The sequence below is a fragment of the Salvia splendens genome, chromosome 11 (genome assembly GCF_004379255.2).
Source record: "Salvia splendens isolate huo1 chromosome 11, SspV2, whole genome shotgun sequence".
NCBI classification, from domain to species: Eukaryota; Viridiplantae; Streptophyta; class Magnoliopsida; order Lamiales; family Lamiaceae; genus Salvia; species Salvia splendens.
The window spans coordinates 27,565,423-27,583,235 of NC_056042.1; the positions used below are offsets into that span (position 1 = coordinate 27,565,423).

At 38.9% G+C, this 17,813-nt stretch overlaps 2 long non-coding RNA genes across 4 annotated transcripts; one reads left to right on the forward strand and one right to left on the reverse strand.

Annotated features, from left to right (window-relative positions):
• Positions 1 to 8,073: 8,073 nt before the first annotated feature.
• LOC121754301 lies at positions 8,074 to 11,734 on the forward strand. 2 transcript variants are annotated; one of them, XR_006040574.1, is made up of 4 exons: positions 8,074 to 8,085; positions 9,901 to 10,564; positions 11,429 to 11,515; positions 11,594 to 11,734. It is a non-coding gene; the product is annotated as an uncharacterized LOC121754301 (long non-coding RNA). The 2 variants fall into 2 exon arrangements; XR_006040573.1 differs by lacking the exon at positions 8,074 to 8,085 and having other exon boundaries at positions 9,573 to 10,564.
• Positions 11,735 to 11,877: 143 nt separating this feature from the next.
• On the reverse strand, positions 11,878 to 17,309 carry LOC121754300. 2 transcript variants are annotated; one of them, XR_006040572.1, is made up of 7 exons: positions 16,864 to 17,308; positions 16,611 to 16,770; positions 14,719 to 16,526; positions 13,804 to 13,893; positions 12,911 to 13,416; positions 12,691 to 12,822; positions 11,878 to 12,004 (listed from the first exon to the last, which is right to left on the reverse strand). It is a non-coding gene; the product is annotated as an uncharacterized LOC121754300 (long non-coding RNA). The 2 variants fall into 2 exon arrangements; XR_006040571.1 differs by having other exon boundaries at positions 12,691 to 13,416; positions 16,864 to 17,309.
• Positions 17,310 to 17,813: the final 504 nt, after the last annotated feature.

The following is a 17,813-nucleotide window of genomic DNA, read 5'->3' on the forward strand; positions in this document are numbered from 1 at the left end:
GGCATGTGGTCTTGGTCTGGTGGTCTTGGTTTGAGGGGGGATTGTGGTGAAGCAAACCATATCCCACATCGGAGAATAGACAAGAGTTGCAAGCATATAAATGGGCTACCCCAACTCCATTAGTATGAGGCCTTTTGGGGAGTACCCCAAGAGCAAAACCGTGAGGGCTTTGCCCAAAGCGGACAATATCATACTAATGTAGAGTTCGGGTGTGCACCACCAGGACCCAACAGTGGTATCAGAGCCCTGGTTCAGGGGCTGGGCCTGTGTGGCTCGGGGTTCGGTGGGTTGCGCTTGCAAGTTCTCCGATGTCTCTGCGTGAGCTCGACCAAGACTTGTGGTGACCTGGTGACCTGTAACATGGGGGCACATACATGTGGTCTTGGTCTGGTGGTCTTGGTTTGAGGGGAGGATTGTGGTGAAGCAAACCACATCCCACATCGGAGAATGAACAAGAGTTGCAAGCATATAAATGGGCTACCCCAACTCCATTAGTATGAGGCCTTTTGGGGAGTACCCCAAGAGCAAAACCGTGAGGGCTTTGCCCAAAGCGGACAATATCATACTAATGTGGAGTTCGGGTGTGCACCACCGGGACCCAATAGGAAGATATATTGGAATGGACAAGCTCTGCACCCTGCAGCATCCTTTTTGTAGTGATGAAATTAATTAATTAATTTGGACTGTTGATTTCTAAACTCCGTTTGGTTTCTCCCATTACATCAAAATCTGTGTAGCTTGTAAAAACTTAAGAGCATTTCCAACGGTGCTTCAAAACTTAAAATGCAGTAGGAAAATACCTTCAGTACTGCAAAACCAATCCTTTTAAAGGTTTTTTATGAAAAATACTCAGAGTTTGATTTATTGCATTCAAGTCCAAATATTATGTTTATCAAAATAGAATAATGGAAGGAAGAGAAGAAACCTAAATAATTCTATTAGGAAGAACAGACGCACACGGCAGGTTGGAGAAGAAATAACAAATAAAAACCTAAATAATTCTATTAATATTATGTTAATTATTGATTAATGGGCTGGCCCATATATATGAACGTTTTTTTTATATATAAAAATTAAGTGAAAAAGCAAAAACTAAAAATCTAAAATATGATTAAAAAGATTAAAAAAAAATACTCAATCTAATCTAAATAAAAAGATGCATAACAAGATAGCTAACCTAGTTAAAATATGATTAAGAAAATACAATAAAATGTGACCTCTCTCTATTTTCATCCTATGCAGACATTTTATTATCCCAAAATTAGCTATTTAGTGTTTGGAGGGATTTGGATTCAAGAATCGTTCACCATTACCACATATGATTAAGAAGTTGCAAAGTACTTTAGTGTATGATTATTACAAGAAGCAACAATCTTACACAAAAATGTTAGAGACTCGCGATTTTGGATATAAAAGAACTGGACTGCAATGAACTGTACGAAATCGAACTTGAGGCGATGCAAAAATTATAATACTCCTAAAAACTACTCCTAAATTGAATTGATTCGGCAGATGCAATTATGCAAACGTCGCGCGGCAGCGGAAGCGCCGAGCTGAATCGGAGCGACGGCGGTGGCCTCGCTAAATACAGTCAGCTCCGGCAACTTGGTTGGAAGCGTTACTCGAATCGGACGATGAGCAGGTTTTGCCCGAAGTCGTTTTGGATATACCTAGACCGCCTCCGACGTCGATCGCGGTGGGTTTAGTAATTTCCTGGAGAATGAACAGCTCGCCTGCGGAGTTTGCAGGGGCGTAGCTAGGATTTCACGGGGCAAAATTTTGTATATAGGAAAAATTTATGTATTTAAGAAGGGGCAATTAGTATAATTAGAGCATCTCCAGTGGGCGGACATCCCACTAGGACATCCCAAAAACACCTCCTGCCACGTCACTAGGACTTTCCATCCCACTGCCACGTCACTAGGACATCCCCTGCACAATCCGCCATTCCCATCGCCCTTCCCACTAGGACATCCGGCAATAAAAAAAATCACAATAATTTAATTACGTAAAAATGGAAATATAATTTTGACACGGAATACGGGAAAGCAAAATACGGGCAAAAAAACATATTCATAAAACATAAAAAAAACATAGTTAGAAAAAAGCAAAATACATAGTCATTCGAAAAAAGAAAAATACATAATCTGTTGGATATTTTAGTGTAATTGGATTAACTTGATTGATCATATAATTATAACGAGACATCAAATAAGTTGGAAGTGCGGAGTGCACACTTATTTGAATTCGTTATGATTAGACGGGAGTTCGGGGGCAGCGCCCCCGAGAGCGGGGTCCAAGGGGCGGCAGCCCCTGGCTGGGGTCGAACTGGAATGGAATCTTCATCCGGAAATGGAATTTTCGATAATTGAAGGACCAAATTGCAATTTTATAACCCGCCAACAATCAGTTATTTTCGGTTGTGAAATGAAGGGATGCAACGTTTCATCCTAAACCTCTACATAATCCAACATCCCCGGCTCACTCCGCGTTGAAATAAAGTTCAACGAGCCGTATATATAGAGTTTTTTTTTAAAATAATAATTTCCGGACGTCCGACCGGGACGTCCGACCCTTGCCACAGTGGCGGACGTCCGCCCGCCCGTCGCCGGGACGTCCGAGGACACCCGACGTCCTCACGGGACGTCCGTATCCGACCTAAACGCCACAATGGCGAACGTCCCGGTCGCCCGTCGCGACGTCCGACTGGATGTCCGACCGGACGTCCGCCATTGGAGATGCTCTTAGAGTATATAATTGGAAATTTATATGTAAATGTATAAGAGTGAGGTAGGGGTGAGGAGGGGCAATTGCCCCAGCACCTTGCAAACTGGATCCGCCCATGGGAGTTTGTGTCTCTGCTAAAATGGCTCAAAAGGGTTTCGGTTGAAAGTGAAGAGAAGAAAAGAGCCGTTGCATGAAGACAATGAAGGGAAGAAGATCCGAAGAAATAAGAACAAGGAATTCAGTTGTGAGCTGGCAGTTAGTTAGTTAGTTGATAGTTAGTTAAACGAGAGATGATCGCATGTGATCACCCTCATGCACCTACATGCACCGTAGCTAGAACTTAGCTCAATGAGCCATAGTATAAATAAGTAGCTAGCTTTCTTTCTCAATAACTTTAATATATTTTCAATCAATAAAAATATCTTTCTATCTTCTCTATATTGAGAATTGATTTGATATAAGTTTGTTTTTACAAATTCTACATGGTATCAGTGAATACTTTTTAGCTTCCGCATTTTATCTCTGGTTTTCTGTGATGGCTCGCGGCAATGGCGGCAACACCGGTAACTCCGGCAATGCCGGAAGCAGTGGATCATCCAACCACTCTACTTTGGAGGACAGTTCAAGTCCATACTATCTACATCCAAGCGACAATCCTAATTTGCAACTGGTATCTCAAGTTTTAACCGGATCAAACTACATCAACTGGAGTAGATCGGTGACTACAGCTCTTCTAGCTAAGAATAAACTGCCTTTTGTCAACGGTACTCTTCTCCGACCGGATGATGATCACCTTCTTGTTCCGGCTTGGATTCGATGTAACAACATGATAGTTTCATGGCTTCGAAACTCTATTTCACCACAGATCTGCTCAAGCATAATGTATATGGAGAATGCTTATGAAATCTGGCTAGATCTACATGATTGATTCTCTCAATCTGATTCAGCTAGATCCTATCAACTTCGACAGCAGATCATGAACCTCACTCAAGGTCAGAATGATGTTAGCTCATATTTTACCAATCTAAGAATAGTTTGGGATGAATTTAAGCATTTTCAACTGATCGCTTGGTGTACATGCTCGACTTGCCGATGCAATAGTGCTCGGCGATGGCAAACTGCTCAAGAGGAAGATTGCACAATGCAATTCCTCATTGGTCTCAATTCATCATTCTCTCAAATTAGATCGGCTATCCTCTCTATGGTGCCTTTGCCATCTCTGTCGAAGGTGTTTTCTATGGTTGTGCAGGAGGAGAGGCAAAGGAATATTGATCAAGCCTATATTTCTCCTTCTCATTCTTCAAGTGAACAGTTGTTTGCTGCAAATGCGGCTTCTTCCTCCTATGGCAGAGGCAGATTATGCACTCATTGTGGTAAAACCAATCACACTATTGATCGTTGTTTTGTTCTACATGGTTTTCCACCAAGTTTTGGAAGAGGCAGAGGAAAGCCTACGTTCAGAGACTCTATGCAACCTAAATCAGTGAATTTGGTGGAGGACATCACTGATTATAGTGAAAAACAGTTTACTAACACTGCTGCAAATTCATCTGTTACAGCAGGTTCTATACATTCAACTATGGAGCAATGCCAACAACTCATGGCTTTACTGCAGTCTCAGCTTGGCACATCTTCCTCTCCTCAAACCATTTCGGCTCCACCAGATAATATCTCTGCCGCACCTATCTCCTCACCTCAAATTCCTTCTCCACAACCATCTCGCTTTGCTGGTACATTCTCATTTACTCCTTTTGTTGCTAATATTACTGTTCCTAATTCTTGGCTAATTGATACTGGTGCTACACACCATGTGTGTTGCAATCTATCTATGTTTGATTCATCTTCACCTGTTAGTGAGACCTTTGTGAATCTGCCTAATGGTAAAACAGCCACTGTGACACACATAGGCACATTTCATCTCACTTCTTCAATAACTCTTTCCTCTGTCCTTTGTGTACCTTCCTTCACTTTCAATCTTATCTCAGTCAGCTCCTTAACATCTTCTTTGCCTTGTGTGGTGAATTTTATTCATGATTCACTCACAATCCAGGAAGGGTAAACGAGTTGGAAATCTTTACACTCTCATTGTTGATGCTGGGTACTATTCCTTCTGTTTCTGTATCTGCTGTTAATGCAGTTGTCTCTGTTGATACTTGGCATATGAGACTAGGCCATCCTTCCATAAATAAACTCAAATGTATTTCTGATACTTTGCATTTGCCTAATAAAAACCTATCTGTTTGTGATATCTGTCCCATGGCCAAACAAAAACAAATCAGTTTCACATCATCTAATTCTATAGCAGATACACCCTTTGATTTGATACATTGTGATGTTTGGGGTCCTTTAAATCCTTGCACATCACAAGGTTATACCTATTTTCTCACCATTGTTGATGATGCCTCTAGATTTGTTTGGACCTTTCTCATGAAACACAAATCTGATGTTAAAGATATTCTTCTCCAATTCTTTAACACAGTTCATACTCAGTTCAATAAGAAGATTAAAATGCTCAGAACTGATAATGCCCCAGAATTCCTTATACCCTCCATATACATTCATACTCAGTTCAATAAGAAGATTAAAATGCTCAGAACTGATAATGCCCCAGAATTCCTTATACCCTCCATATACACCCTTTTGGAACAATTCACCAACATTCTTGTGTGGAAACTCCACAACAAAATGCTCGAGTGGAAAGGAAACACCAACACCTTCTAAATGTTGCAAGAAGTCTCCTTTTTCAATCTCATTTACCTAATACTTTCTGGGGAGATTGCATTCTTACTGCAGCATACTTGATAAATAGAACCCCATCATCTGTTCTCCCTCATAACACCACTCCTTTCCATATCCTATACAATAAAGAACCCTCATATTCTCATTTGAAAGTTTTTGGATGCTTGTGTTATGCATCAACTCTTAATAGAGATAGAACCAAGTTTTCACCAAGAGCCTCAAAGTGTATATTTCTGGGGTATCCATCTGGATGTAAAGGGTACAAACTTCTTGAAATTGACAGCATGCAAGAGATTATCACTCGCAATGTTGCTTTTCATGAGAACATCTTTCCTTTTTCTCACCTCACTGTATCCAGTTTTCCAAACTCTCCAAACTCAACCTCACTAGATATTTCAGCCGCACAAAATAAAGATCCTTCTTCATCAAATACTCCCTTCACATCTTCTTCAGAATCTCACCAGCAGCCTCCTTCTTCCACCACTACCAGAGCTGGCAGACTAACAACACCACCAGCTCATCTAATTGATTACTTATGTAACTCAGTTTCTTCAACTACTCCCTACCCAATTTTTTCTTACTTCACCTTATCAAAACTATCCCCAACATACCTTCGATATGTCATTCTGATGACTGCAGTATTTGAGCCAGCCAACTATTCTAGGCAGCTCCAATTCCAGAATGGCATATAGCTATTCAATATGAGTTGAGTGCTCTAAATAAGATAGGCACTTGGTATATCACAACTCTTCCACCTGGGAAAGAACCCATCAATTGTAAATGGGTTTTCAAGGTGAAATTCCATGCTGGTGGAACAGTAGAAAGATATAAGGCAAGGCTAGTTGCCAAAGGTTATACACAATTGGAATGTGTAGACTTTTTGGACACTTTTCCCCCTGTAGCTAAACTCACTACTGTGAAGTTTATGCTTGCACTAGCAGCTATAAATAATTGGGAACTCTGCCATCTTGATATAAACAATGCTTTTCTATATGGAGACTTAGAAAAGGAGATTTACATGAACATACCTCCTGGGCTGTCTGTTGAGGGGGTCGACTGTGAACCAGGGACCAAACTTGTTTGTAGACTTGAGAAATCTTTATATGGTCTCAAACAAGCCTCGAGACAATGGTACCTAAAGCTGTCTGAAGTTTTGAGTGGATTTGGGCTTCAACGGTCAGCCTCAGACCATTCATTCTTCTTTAAGAAAGATAATGCAGGTTTCTTTGGCATAGTGGTCTATGTAGATGATATTTTAGTAGCCACAAATGACAGAAAGAAGATTGAAAGTTTCAAGAAATTTTTGGCTCAACATTTTAAGTTCAAAGACTTAGGCATCCCTAAATATTTTATGGGATTGGAAATTGCTAGAAGCAAAGATGGCATTCTTGTATCTCAGAGGAAATACGCTATGGATCTATTGAGAGATGCTGGTTTGCTAGGCTGCAAGCCATCTTCAGTCCCTATGGATCCCTCAAAGCAGCTGGGACAAGATGCAGGAGAAGTAATGAAAGAGTCTTCAAAATATAGAAGATTAATTGGGAGACTTCTATATTTGTGCATCACAAGACCAGATATAACATTTGTTGTCCATAAACTTAGTCAATATGTCTCTAAACCTTGTGAAGAACATTGGATAGCAGCTGAGAAAATACTGAGATATGTGAAAGGAACACCAGGACACGGTTTGTTTTACTCCAGAAAATCAGAGCCTTCCTTGAGCATATTCTCGGATGCTGATTGGGCAGCTTGCCCAGACACTAGAAGATCAATGACATGATATTGTTTATTTCTGAGAACTTCTTTGATATCATGGAGAGCCAAGAAACAACACACTATATCAAGATCTTCAGCCGAGGCTGAATATAGGGCAATGGCTCAAGCATGTTGTGAAGTTGTAATTTGGCAGATTTTGGAACAAAACCAGAAAAGGCTATTCCTTTATATTGTGATAACCAGGCTGCAGTTCATATTTGTTCTAATCCGGTCTTCCATGAGCGTACGAAACACATTGAAATAGATTGTCATACAGTAAGAGAGAAGTACTTGGATGGAATTATCAAGCCTATGCATATTCGGAATACTTTGCAGCTTGCTGATATATTTACCAAACCTTTGGGAATTGCTGCTTTTCAAGGAGTATTGGACAAGATGAACTTTAAAAGTTTGTATTGTCCATCTTGAAGGGGGTGTTGAAAGTGAAGAGAAGAAAAGAGTCGTTGCATGAAGACAATGAAGTGAAGAAGATCCGAAGAAATAAGAAGAAGGAATTCAGTTGTGAGCTGGCAGTTAGTTAGTTAGTTGATAGTTAGTTGATAGTTAGTTAAACGAGAGATGATCGCATGTGATCACCCTCATGCACCTACAAGCACCGTAGCTAGAACTTAGCTCAATGAGCCCTAGTATAAATAAGTAGCTAGCTTTCTTTCTCTGTAACTTTCATATATTTTCAATCAATAAAAATATCTTTCTATCTTTTCTATCTTCTCTATATTGAGAATTGATTTGATATAAGTTTGTTTTTACAAATTCTACAGTTTCTTTCGAATTTAGGAATTTCGGCTAAGCGGGCACGCGAGGCGGAGGACTTGGATAGGATTTCGCCGAAAAAGTCTCGTCGTGAGTCGTCGTCTTCTTCTACTCGATTGCTATGAATTATGATCAATGGTTCAGGGCTTCAGCAAGTAATCATCAACGTTATTTTTTGCTTCTATATGTGCTTTTGGTTAGACTAGGTTTTAGTGAGAACAAAACTCGTACGATAATTTTAGTAAAAGGTGGAATCTTGTTGAAGCATATGATAATAGGAACATTTGACCGTGAAATTTAAGGAAATTTATGAATTACTATCTGTTTTTCAGAAAAGACTACGGATGACTGGTTTCTTGGAATTACGTATGTGCTCGTTGAGTTGGGAAATATAGCCTCAAATTAACTTTTGTGAAGTGAATTTTATGGAAAATACTACTATTATTCTGATTTCTGAATGTGGAGTTCTGTATTTTAAAGTATGGACTTTAAATTTGAAGTACGTAAGCTCATATTTCCAATAGGTCAAAAATTTAAAGGATAGCAAGAAAGCATTTTAGTTACAACGCATGTGAAGCATAGTGAAAATTCTTTGGTGATATGATTTACTAGTAGTATTTTGTGCCCATTGATATGGAGAATTGCTGTGATGATAGTTCTTACTTCATATTGAACTTCCCATGTATTCGTATTTGATAGTGGAGACTATAATCTTGTGCGCTTTGGTTGTATGGTAATAGCAACTTTGAGTCACTGTTGTTTATTTATATTTAAATAGGAAACTCGACATATTTGACGCACCACTAAGGTCATCCACTACGCTGACTCTATACAGTCTCTTAACTACTATTTGACCACTATTTGAGGGCCCCACTGTCCTTTTTTCCTCCATCCCTTAACTAAGAGACGGAACCTGCAACGCTCCGTCCCTTAATTACTATTCATTCAATTTCATTTTTTATTTTCTTTTAACCCAATTCAATTTAAACAAACACAATTCATTAAAATTAAAACAACATTACAACTTAAACTTTAAAAAAAAAGACATAATTAAAATTCCGGCGACGGAAGTAGCGGTTTACATAATTAACATTCGCTATGTGGAGAAATAGCGGTTTACTCATGCGGAAACGGCGACGGAAGTAGGTATCTCCCCAAATCGGGTTATCGCAGAAGTAGTCGCGTACTAACCGTGCGGCGGCTTCCTCCCGGTTCCGATTGATGTACTTCCGGGAGCTCGTGGGGGTGGCGCGGCTTCCTCCGCCTCTCGTCGTCGATCTTCTTCAAGTGATTGTTCCATTAATTGACGCATTTGCTCAAAATGATCCATTTGTTTGAGTTGATTTAAGATGGAAATTGGAGTGATAGAGAGGATTTGAGAGGAATAGATGTGTGTTTGTGTTTGAAATAAGTATGAAATAGGATTATTTATAGAGTAAAAAACAATTAAAAAAAGGAAAATAAAAAATTAACGGTAATATTACCGTTTGAAAATTATTTTTTTTAATTATTAAAATTCGAATTAAAAAAAAACAAATTATTGCGTCATCCGTGACGACGCCCACTCGCGGGCCAGCGAGTGGGCGTCACGCAAGCATCGGGCGCGTGGCGGGACGGCGCGTCCCGTGTCTCGCGTCTACGGGCTACGGGACGAGACGGGCGCGGGCTCGGGACGGGATGATCGTTGCAACGGGTCCCGCGGAGGACCCGTCCCTCCGGGACGCGTAGTGGATGGTCTAAATCTAGTATGTCTTTACTGTACTGAATGACCTAATCTTTTTCCATTGGGAGTGTATGTGGCTTACTGGAAAAAATAGATTAGGTTCTTCTCAGCAATAAATAGCTTTAAGTTTCGTGCTTCATGCTGATGACATCCCTCGTAAATGTTTGTTTTCATTGCTGAAGAAACGAGAGAAGCCTAGGCAACTGCAAGGTTCCTGTGGGTCATTGGATCTTGAGATGGAGAATCTTTTGGAAGACTCAGTTATGTGCTACTCATCCTCGCAGCATTGCTGAAAGGGTACTAGAAGACTAGCTAAACCCTAGTTCAACTACAAGACAAGTCCAACAACATACAATAATGCATAACTGATTCATGCTCCTCATTAACTCTCGGATGTACAAGATGCAGGTAGGGTGCACAAGCTTATCAAGACCCTTTGACCAAGCACCCTTTCCACGTTGGATAAGTGAGATGAGAACCCATGGCTTTACTACATGATGTGTCTTCTTTCTGCTTTACACTAAGAAGTAGACGTAGATATTTTGATGTGGGGACTTATGATGTGAATTGATGTCTTACTATATAACTGGTGAACTTTATTCAAGTCAAAATTGGATATCTTTCAGCATTCGTATTGGAGTGCTGTAGAACTAATCCTTTCGCTTTTTAAATGAGCAACTGCCTAAATGATTTAACTCCATTCCTTTTACAAACTGGTTTCCAAATTCTCAAGAGTTTAAAACTGTTATGATGCTGTCTTTTGATTTTACTGTTTGCAGCAAACGAACACTGCAGACATGTTAGAAGAAGCCGTAGCTTATGTCAAACCTGCAGATAGAGATCCAGGTTGTTCATTTCCCATCATACAGTTTAGGGTTGATCAATCATTTTGTCAATAATTCAGGATTTTCTTCATTCCTACTTGATCTAGTTGTTTGATCTCAATGCATGCAACTACCTCGTTTTGTGTTTTTGTCCCTTACCCCTGAGAAATATAAAAAAGTAGAAAAAAATGTGGTTACTAGGTGATGATCTGGAAACTTTTCCCTAGGCCACATTCTTTTTTCCATGTCCATTATCAGCCTGGTGAAGATCTGTATGGTTGACTGTGAAACATGTGTACATTTTCTAACATGGTAATAGCTCTAATATCACTAGAAGGAAAATCACGTTTCTTCTTTACATGGTTTATCTTGAATCCCATTTGCGTGGTGAGCGTTAGTGCAAACAATTTTAACTTGTTAGTGTTTCACTTATGCTGGAGTACTTGTATTCTCGTCTTCTCTTGAGTGCTACAATGGTTCAGGCTGACCAGTAACTTTGAAGCACCATTTTAAGTAGCCAAAATTCTCAAGCAAAGTAACTAAGGCATGCATGTATACATCACTTTATAAAAGATCATGGAAGGCGGCCCTTCCCCATCCAACTCAAATACAGGGACTTTGGTTGTTGAGCGAGGTTATATGTGGAAATGTATGGCATCCCAGTTTAAGAGATTATGATCCATTATTGTACACTTGATTGCACTACATAAATTGATCTTGCAATTAGTTTTGAACTGGACTTTAGTCTACTTCACAAATCTTTGAAGCACATGCTGGCGTGCTTGCTGTTTAGAACTTGATTTCTTCTTTAGCTATTTCTGATTTCTTGTGTCGTGTTCCTTGTTGTCAGTTCATCCATTTCTAAAAAGTATTCTGTGTGTGGCAGGATCTAGAGCATCAAAAGAAATACAGATGCTCAACAAATGATTGAACAATTGGATTGGACATTGTACAGTGAAGATACAAAGTTATGGTATAATTTCCAAAAACCCCACCTTCTGTAGCTATTGCTTTACATAATGATTCTAATTTGATGCCCTTATGAACGTAGATTTTTGCTCGATGCTCGATGCTAGTTTCCACTGCTTGTTTGAGCTGTAACATATTGTACAAAGTGGTACTAGTAGAAGTCTGATGTGCAAAACCAGTAGCTGCCATCTCTCATGAATAATCACTACTGCCGCTGTTAGAGATTATGTACATGACATGACGACATCTATGCAAGTCTGCTATTTGTATTTATGAAGGCTTGTAGCGTAGCGTATTCCTTCCTGCATTGTATGCAAACATGTGGATGGCTTAAGGCCGACATGAGAGCTGGTTTAAGGCTCTTTGATGCCACCGGCTCCTTTCCTGGCTCCTCTGTCCGCCTCCATAATCTGAGGCTAATTCCATTGTCTTCTATTCTGTCTGGGTTGGTGGGTTCATTTTCATTTGAGGCATATTTCATCTTGTGCAATATCTGGTTTTGTATAAGAATTATTATTGTTATTAAAATATTTAACTGATAGCAATAGACAGAAAATGATATGGTAAGATGAAAGCAAACAATAACTGTATTGGGTAAAGCTTTACAAAGATGGATTAATGGCTAAATCGGGTGATGTAGGATTATCCTTTTGATTATAAAAAAATTCATTGTGCAGAGAATTCTTTGAGAAATTTCAAAATATGGTTTGTTCCCCTTTTAAAATTTGGGATTAAATTTGTTGACCTATTAGAATGTGAAGTCGAGTAATGCAAATTTTTCAGAATAAGTGCTTTTGGCTTTATCTCTTTTCTCTCTCTTCTTTTTCTTATTATTCCCCTCACATAATATATAAATACCAAACCATCCCACATAAAATTTGAAACCTCAATTCGGATTTTTATTATTGCACAGATTTCTTGATCAGCAATATCTCTACACTTCTGTATAAGAAATATTTGGTCTGATATAAACTATAAACTATTATTGCACAGATTTCTTGATCAGCAAAATCTGCCTCCAATCTTCTATTACTACTATAAACTATTAACATGTGCAGTCTCAAAATCGTCAGCAGCATTAACAAGTACTGGTAATATTCTTGCAATGAGAAAATGAGTAATAATTTGAACCCCTAAATGTCGAGTTTTTGAAGTGGAGAATCAGTTAACAAGGATCACCTGTGTTGATGGCATCACAAGATTCATTTTGATTCTTCCTCGCCTCAAGATCATCAAGACAGTTCTGATATATGTGTAAGAAGCAAAGCCGCAAAACGCCAACAACATAGCAATTATCTTCGCAGCATTCATCTTGTCGTGGAAGAAAACCAGAGAAGCAATAAGAGTGACTGCTACAGAAAGGGTGGGTGCTGATAACATTGGAGAAGAGAGAATATACCACAAAAATTAAACCTACAACACCCACTGAACAGATTTTACACACCCGTGACATTATGTAAGAAATCTCTCCACTGCCAAAACTGTCCATTTCTCCTCTTGTAGTACCATAAACTACCATAAAAACCAGCCAACTACCTAAAATAAGAGGACAAACATAACTGAATTGATGAACTCATGTCAGCTAGTGCCTCAAAAGCATATGATACCCAACCTCTCTATGCCTTTTATCCCTGTTTTCATGTTTTATGTAATTATATACAGTAAGACACAACATACTTGAGTAGGGACATAAGTTCTATTATGGTTACTAGTTAATTTCACAAGCAATCATCATTTACTCTACAAAAATTTGAAGTTATCTTCAAACATATATAAAGTACACAGCTCATCCTTAACAACTTCAGTGGTGAGACCTCTCTTCCTCTTTGGTCCCTTCTTAGCACCTTCAGCAACCTTCTCATCATTTTGCTCTCCTCTGCTTCAACAAGTCGGGCTGCCAAAGTCCTATTAACAGGAACGCAAGGTAAATACTCCTACAAATTATATATCAACAACTTTAAAGAATGATTCATGTTATAAAGCAGATAATATCAAAATAGTAACTCCTCCCCCTGAATCTCCAAGCAAACAAAGCTAAGACTGCCATGGTTGTCATAAATTTAATTCTATCATTTTAACTGATTTAGGATAAAATTGCACTTTTTCGGCAATCAGAGGCCATTCATTACTTTTGGCTGCTACGAACAAATGGCACCTGACTCACCTCCAACCATAGGATAAAAAATTACTTGTTTCATTTTACATCAATCCTTCCCATAGAGTTGCTTGCACAATGTAAGTGAAATAGCAAAGATACAATTAAACACAAAATGCAAGTGAAGTAAAACATACCGTAATTCTATTCTCGCATCAGACTGATTTTTCCTGCTTTTGCTTTTCTATGTTAGACTCATAAGCAAACGGTTCAGCCAAGCTTTGTGCCTGCATTAAGATAGTCAATTAATTAGCACAGCTAACATATGCCACAGTGGGAGGTTCATATTGTAAACAATTGGCAGACTAAAGCAGTGAGTAACATTTGGAGGCAAAGAACTTGATGCTCATATCTGGCTGTTCCCAAGTTATGAGTTTTAACCTTTTTATACAATCGATAACGTACAAAGTAACCATGCATAAGATTGGTCCCAATCAAATTTGTCAGATTCAGTTTAGTGAAGTCCTCTTTTGTCAAAAATTTGTAATCATCATATATGGTTGTTTGTACACCCTCCTCAAGCTCTTCCTTTGAAACCACAAAGTATAATTAATTAAAATCAAGAAAGTGTAACATCTTCTCTACGGCGGCCAATAACATAAGATATCCGTACTGTAAAACTCTCCAAATAAGAACACAAGTGCTGGGATGAAGCAAGACGATATTTGTGTGCTGTCCTCTCATGCATAAAAAAGACACATGCATGATAGTTAATGATACTACTCCATATCATATATAGGAATTTCATTTTTGTGACAACCCATTTTCTGGAACACCGCTACCTAATCTGAATCAGCAGTTTGCAATTGTATCAGTTTAATATCATTTCCCAGATACTAATAAAGTGTCTTAGCACGTAAGAGTTAAGACGACAAAACCAACAAAAACCAGAATATGATAACAAAGTCCTCTTGTATAAGAGTTAAGTCGAGGTTTCAAACCTCAAATCCACCCTCTACAAATAATCTGAAATTCAATCAGTATGCTCTGTTTTATAGATTTATGTTTATTTTGCTTTTTCCTTATTTTGTCTATCAACAAATCTGACTCACCTATCCAGGATTTTCAGATGAATTTATTCTTGTGTCACTGATGCAAAAGTAGTTAATTTTCCAGAAAATGAAGATTGTGTTTCTTTTAAAGGGAGACGCAGATTAAACAGGGGATAAGTGCGCGCTAGAGAAGATAAAACCTGATGCTCTTGTTGCCGTTGCTGCCATGAAAATTTGTCCCGGTGCTATTGCTGCCAATCTTAATGGTCAGAGCTCAACTGCTGCAGCCAAGAAAGAAGGTCCGACCTCAACCATTGTCGATTGCACCAAAAATGATGAGGTGACTGATGAGGAGAAGGACGAGGAGGGTGATCGGGTGGCTAGGGAGTTAATTGCATCTAAGGAAGAGGCGGTAAAGGCACTGTTCAACCAGGCGGAGAAATGGGTGGCTTTTCACCTCCACAAGACCACTCCGGCTATGGGAATGGCCTACCGTGCTGCAGGACTCGTCCTCATCACAATTCTGGCGATGCTTGTGCGTACCCACAAGAATAATGGGTAAGCTGGCTTGGGAGTGAGTGGTAGGCTACATAATTAACACTAGATTTGCTGATTGTAGTTCTCATTCAAACAACAATTTTCAGTGAACTTTGTCACTTGTAAGTAAGTGTTACATACTTCATCTACACTTTTACAAGAATGGTCTTTCCCAATGACTTTCTCCATTATTATTACATAGCCAAGTTTTTTATCACAAGAATCAAAATTTCAAAAACAACCCAAAAATAAATGAACATTACTAAATGCTAAGTTCTGCCATAACTGTCCCTTTAAAAGAAACACAATCTTCATTTTCTGGAAAATTAACTACTTTTGCATCAGTGACACAAGAATAAATTCATCTGAAAATCCTGGATAGGTGAGTCAGATTTGTTGAAAGACAAAATAAGGAAAAAGCAAAATAAACATAAATCTATAAAACAGAGCATACTGATTGAATTTCAGATTATTTGTAGAGGGTGGATTTGAGGTTTGAAACCTCGACTTCTAGAATCAAGGTGACGCCTGATGGGGAGAACTTAGCATTTAGTAATGTTCATTTATTTTTGGGTTGTTTTTGAAATTTTGATTCTTGTGATAAAAAACTTGGCTATGTAATAATAATGGAGAAAGTCATTGGGAAAGACCATTCTTGTAAAAGTGTAGATGAAGTATGTAACACTTACTTACAAGTGACAAAGTTCACTGAAAATTGTTGTTTGAATGAGAACTACAATCAACAAATCTAGTGTTAATTATGTAGCCTACCACTCACTCCCAAGCCAGCTTACCCATTATTCTTGTGGGTAAGCACAAGCATCGCCAGAATTGTGATGAGGACGAGTCCTGCAGCACGGTAGGCCATTCCCATAGCCGGAGTGGTCTTGTGGAGGTGAAAAGCCACCCATTTCTCCACCAGGTCGAACAGTGCATTTACCGCCTCTTCCTTAGATGCAATTAACTCCCTAGCCACCCGATCACCCTCCTCGTCCTTCTCCTCATCAGTCACCTCATCATTTTTGGTGCAATCGACAATGGTTGAGGTCGGACCTTCTGTCGTCGGACCTTCTTTCTTGGCTGCAGCAGTTGAGCTCTGACCATTAAGATTGGCAGCAACATCACCGGGACAAATTTTCATGGCAGCAACGGCAACAAGAGCATCGGGTTTTATCTTCTCTAGCGCGCACTTATGCCCTGTTCAATCTGCGTCTCCATTGAGCGGGCGAAACGATTTCTCAATGCCCCTTCAGCTTCTGTTCACCAAGAGCATTTGGTAGTGGTTGATCAAGAATTATCTTGTCTTTAGATGGCATGGATTCCTTAAACCTCTGCAAAATAGAATGGTAGATGGTAGAGTGAACGAGGGATATAAGTGAAGCAAAAACAACTGGAAAAGAAAATGAATAATCTACCGTCATAGCAGTGAACGAGATTTCGGCCGACGGCGACGGCTGCAAAATAGAAACGTGAAGTTGAATGAGGGAAATTTTCACTATGATGTAATATAAGGAAAAGAAACAACTGGAACAGTAGAAGAATCTGCTTGGACGAGATTTCGGACGACGGCGACGGCTGCAAAATAGAAACGTGAAATTTGAATAGGAAATTCACTATGATGTAATATAAGTGAAAGAAATAACTGGAACAGTAGAAAAGAGAATATACCGTGATTTCGGACGACGGAGACGGCAGTGGGGTTTCTTTGTCCGCCATTTTGACCGACGAGAAATTTTCTTTGAAGTATTTCTCAAACGCTGATAACAAATAAGTGCAGTAGCCTATACTTATAGCCCCTATTTTCTCAAATAATTGCCAGAAGCCCCCAAAATTCAACATTTTACAAAATTGACTTTGCCAAAACCAACTACCGAATCATCTTTATATGCACAAACTAAATTAATTTGTATATAGTAAGTTTAATTTTAGTGTGTAACATGATCTGAAATGATAGAAAAGGTGTTTATAGATGCATCAAGAATTTTTCTAATTTTTCCCCTAATAAATAAGAGGATTTTTTAATCTACAAATTCATAGAGATAGAATTCTTCTATAAATATGTAGATCCGTAGAAATCCTTTATGAAAACACATTGTTATGCGTGGAGGGAGCATTAAAATCAATGCACCTAAACAAGCAAAGAACGAAAACTATGAAAGAACCACAGTAAGTAGGAGTATCAAAAACTATACTTAATAACCATATGGTTTCTCACAATATTTTAAAAACCGGACCGGACCGGCCAGTTCGACCGGTTCAACCGCGAACCGGTAGGTGGTCCGGTCCGGTTAGCACTATATAACCAGTGGCATGTTCAACCGCCATGAACCGCCGAAACCTTCCGGCCGGACTGGTCTGGCCGGGAACCGGAAACCGGTTCAAATGCTTTTCAAAATTTTATTCTAAAATTTTGGCCTTGATAGGGGTCGAACTCAAGACCTCCCGGTGAACTTTCCAACAATTCTACAACTACACCACAAGGACTTCTTGATAGTAAATACGAACATAAGTTTTTTTTTCATATGTTAAACGCGAAATATTTTATCTATATAAACTAATAATTCGTGTTTAATACGTATATATGTATATTAAGAATATGTGATTAATTATATTAAAAG